Source organism: Sturnira hondurensis, unplaced genomic scaffold, assembly GCF_014824575.4.
Source record: "Sturnira hondurensis isolate 20B ecotype Veracruz unplaced genomic scaffold, ASM1482457v3 Scaffold0009087, whole genome shotgun sequence".
Taxonomy (NCBI): Eukaryota; Metazoa; Chordata; class Mammalia; order Chiroptera; family Phyllostomidae; genus Sturnira; species Sturnira hondurensis.
The window spans coordinates 1-4,607 of NW_028081718.1; the positions used below are offsets into that span (position 1 = coordinate 1).

The 4,607-nt window shown below is 47.9% G+C and overlaps 1 non-coding gene and 1 pseudogene across 1 annotated transcript; one reads left to right on the top strand and one right to left on the bottom strand.

The window, feature by feature from the left end:
• Positions 1–1,180: 1,180 nt before the first annotated feature.
• On the bottom strand, positions 1,181–1,287 carry LOC118994093 (U6 spliceosomal RNA). The gene has a single exon (XR_005067992.1). It is a non-coding gene; the product is annotated as a U6 spliceosomal RNA (small nuclear RNA).
• Positions 1,288–2,160: 873 nt separating this feature from the next.
• LOC118994036 (WD repeat-containing protein 61-like) lies at positions 2,161–3,237 on the top strand (annotated as a pseudogene).
• The last annotated feature ends 1,370 nt before the right edge of the window (positions 3,238–4,607 follow it).

The window sequence follows — 4,607 nt, forward strand, 5'->3', positions numbered from 1 at the left end:
TGATCACCAGTGTCTTGAATTGTGCATCTGAGAGGTTCAGTATTTCCTGGTCGCTTAGGGTTATCAGCTCTGGTACTTTGAGTTCTTCTTGAGCCATATTTTGGACTGTTTGTGCCTGTTACATATGAGGAGCAGAGCCCTAGGTGTTCACCATGGCTGGGCCACTCAGTCACTGGGTTGTGATGCTGTATGTGGGGGCGGGGCAGAGGAAAGCAATGGTGGGCCCCTTTGGCTGCCTGCCCCCCCCCCAGCACAGCCACCACGGGCCACGTGATCTGTCCCACTGCGAGCGAATGTGCAACCCTGGTCAGCCCACCGCTGGGTTCGCCTGCTGGGACGTGTGTGGTCCGTCTCACTGCTCACTTCTTTGCTGGTTTATCTGCACGCAAATGTGTGACTGCAGCCAGCCTGCCACCCTGAGCCCTCACTGGGTCAGCCCTACGAGGAGCTGCCTGGGCGCCTGGGGTGGGGGATCTTTCTTGCCTGTCCCTGCCCCGCTGGTGGCTCCGCCCCTCTTACCAGTCTGGTTGAACGGTTTGTTGTTGTCGGACTTCCATATCGTTCAATTTTTTGTTCTTTGGCTGTGTCTTTGTTCTCCAAACCTTTGTTGTATTCAAACTTGGTTGTGGGAGAAGGCACAGTGTTTCCACCTATGCTTCCATCTTGGCGGAAGTCCCATAGTTTTTTTGTCTTGTCATGCCTGTTACATATGAGGGGCAGAGCCTCAGGTGTTCCCCAGAGTAAGGCAACCCAGTTGCTGGGTTTTGACGCTGTATGTGGGGGAGGGGTTCGAGAGGGAACAATGGTGCTTACTCCGCTCTCTGTCGGATTCCAGTCACTTCCCCCACTTCCCACAAGCAAACTGGGCCCTTCTGGTGCTGATTCCCATGTGGGTGGGTTTGTGTGTGCTCTAGGACCCTGTGGGTCTGTCCAACAAACTCTCCTGTGAGGCTGGGACTTTCTCCTGCTGCCTCAACCCCCACAGGTGTTTTCAGTCAGGGGTTTGAGGCCTTATTTCCCTGCATAGAAGCCCTGGGTTGCGCAGTCTGTTTCACTCCCCAGTTGTTTCTCCTAGTTTATCTGCATGCAAATGTGGGAACGCCCAGTCCACAATACCTGGCTCGGTCCACCCGCTGCTGCCTGGCTGGCTAGCTGCACTCTTGCACGCCCCACTCCACAGAAAATTATGGAACACTTCACAGATTTGCCTGTCATCCTTGTGCAGGGGCCATGGTAATCTTCTCTGTATTGTTCCCATTTTTGTGTATGTGCTGCAGAAGTGAGCACTTATTTTAGTTTTCGAAGTAGCCATCCTAGTAGATATAAAGTAGTGTCTCATTGTGGTTTTCATTTGCATTCCCCTAATGAGTAATGATGTTACTCATCTTTTCATGTGTTTATTGGCCATTTGTATGTCTTCTTTGGAAAAATGTCTATTCAGTTTGAATTTTTTTGAGTTGTAGGCATTCATTAAATGTTCTGGATATCAACCGCTTATCTGGGATGTGATTTACAAATATTTTTTTCCCATTCTGTAGGTTGTCTTTTTGGTTTCGTAGTAAATGTCTTTATGCACAGAAGTTCTTAATTTGGGCCCTGGCTGGTATAGCTCAGTGGATTGAGCGAGGGCCTGCGAACCACACCATCGCGGTTCGATTCCCAGTCTGGGCACATGCCTGGGTTGCAGGCCAGTTCCCAGCGGGGGACACACCAGAAGCAACCATACACTGATATTTCTCTCCTTCTCTCCTTCCCTTCCCCTCTAATGATAAATAAATAAAATCTTTTTAAAAAAAAGTTCTTAATTTGAATGAAATCCCATTTATCTGTTTTTGTCTTTTGTTGCTTGTGCTTTTGATGTCATTTACATGGAATCGTTGCCAGATTTAATGTCATGAAGATTTTCCCCAATGTTTTCTTCTAAGAGCTTTATGATTTTAGCTCTTAAGTTTAGGTTTTTAATACCATGGTAGGTGTTGAGCAAGTAAAGGTGAGGGAAGACTTGCCAAGCAGTATCTCGAGGCCCCAGAGCACAGCTCACATGGGAAGCAGACTGGGGGTTCAGCCAACCACGGGCACAGTGTAAGCCAGATCTGTATTCTAGACCCTGTCATTAGAAATAGCTCCTGGGGATCACTGTGCGTTGCAGTTGCACCAAATGCATCAGACGTGCTCCTGGGCTGTGTGAGGGGGCAGAGAGGTGAGCTGTCTGACCTTCAGCCCTTCATCCTTGGCTAAGAAAATGGCCAACCAGTACAGTATCCTCTTCAAACAAGAACAAGCCCATGATGATGCCATTTGGTCAGTGGTCTGGGGGATGAACAAGAAAGAAAACTCTTAGACAGTGGCCATGGGGTCCCTGAACAACCTGGTGAAGGTCTGGAGATAGCATGATGAGAGGCTGGACCTGCAGTGGGGTCTGGAGGGACACCAGCTGGGTATGGTGTCTGTGGATATCACCCACACCCTTCCCATCACTGCATCCAGTTCTCTCGATGCTCACATTCATCTCTGGGACTTGGAAAACAGCAAACAGATCAAGTCTGTAGATGCAGGACCTGTGGATGCCTGGACTCTGGTCTTGTCTTCTGATTCCCAGTATCTGGCCACAGGGACACATTTTTGGTGTGGAAAGTGGAAAAAAGGAATATTCTTTGGACATGAGAGGAAAATTTATTGTTAGTATTGCATACAGTCCTGATGGGAAGTATCTGGCCAGTGGAACCATACACAGAATCATCAATATTTTCGATATTGCAATTGAAAAACTGCTGCATATACTGTTAGGCCATGCTATGACCATTCATTCCTTGACCTTTTCCCCAGACTCTCAACTCCTTGTCTCTGCCTCAGATGTTGGCTACCTAGAGATCTATGATGTACAACACGCCAGCTTAGCTGGCAAGCTGAGGCCACCCAGGCCACACGTCCTGGGTGCTGAACGTGGCATGTTGTCCTGACGACACTCATTTTGTTTCCAGTTCATCTGACAAAAGTGTAAAGGTCTGGGATGTGGGGACAAGAACATGTATTCACACCCACTTTGACCACCAGAATCAGGTCCTGGGAGTAAAATACAATGGAAATGCCTCAAAAATTGTGTGTGTTGGAGATTATCAGGAAATTCACATCTATAATTGCCCAATTTAAACATCAAGGTCTTCATTGCTAATGCTGCAGAGAGAATGTACAGATTGAACTTAACGTTCCTTATCTTTGTAACTTGTTTTAAAGAAATATAGCATTTAACCCGACTTGCGCCCAGATGGAGGCATAGGTGGAAACACGGTGCCTTCTCCCACAACCAAGTTTGAATACAACAACGGTTTGGAGAACAAAGACACAGCCAAAGAACAGAAAATTGAATTATACGGAAGTCCGACAACCACTAACCCTTCAATGGGGATGGTAAGAGGGGCGGAGCCAGCAGCGAGCAGGGTCGGGCAGGACAGATCCCCCCACCTAGGCGCGCAGGCAGCCCGGAACCAGTCGGGGTGCAGGGCAGACTGACCGCAGTCATACATTCGTGCACAGTGAGACGGACCACGCAGGCCCCAGGGGGCGAGGGCTGATGGCGGTGGCACACTCGCGTGCAGTGGAACGAAACGCTCGGGCCCAGTAACCGTGGCAGCTGCAACACCTGTGGGGGCCACCGGAGGGGGGTGGCAGACAGGACACCATAGTTCCTCGTTGACCCCACCCCCACATACAACATCACAACCCAGCGACTTAGTTGCCCTGCTCTAGTGAACACCTTAGGGCTCCGATCCTGCTACAGAACAGGCACGAACAGCCTGAAAGATGGCGCAAGAAGAACTCAAAGTCCCAGAGCCAATAACTCTCAGTGACCAAGAAATTGCCAGCCTCTCAGAAGCACAATTTAAGACACTGTTTATCAGGATGCTAACAGAACTGGTTGATTATAGTTACAAATTAGAGGAACATATGAAGGCTAAACTAATTGAAATGAAGGGAAATGCACAGGAAACCAATAGCAATGGAAAGGAAACTGGGACTCAAATCAATGGAATAGACCAGAAGGAAGAACGAAACATCCGACCAGAAAGGAATGAAGAAATGAGAATTCAAAAAAATGAGGAGAGGCTTAGGAACATCCAGGACATCTTTAAACATTCCAACATCCGGATTATAGGGGTACCAGAAGGGGAAAAGAAACAGCCACGAATGGAAAACTTATTTGAAAAAATAATAAAGGAGAACTTCCCCAGTCTGGCAAAGGAAATAGACTTCCAGGAAATCCAGGAAGCTCAGAGAGTGCCAAAGAAGTTGGACCCAAGAAGGAACACACCAAGGCACATCATCATTATATTAGCCAAGATTAAAATGAAGGAGAGAATTCTAGAAGCAGCAAGAGATAAGGGGACAGTCACCTACAAAGGAGTGCCCATCAGACTGTCAGCGGATTTCTCAAAAGAGACCTTACAGGCAAGAAGGGGCTGGAAAGAAGTATTCCAAGTCATGAAATCCAAAGACCTGCAGCCAAGATTGCTTTATCCAGCAAAACTTTCATTTAGAATGGAAGGACAGATAAAGTGCTTCTCAGAGAAGGTCAAGTTCAAGGAGTTCATCATCACCAAGCCCTTATT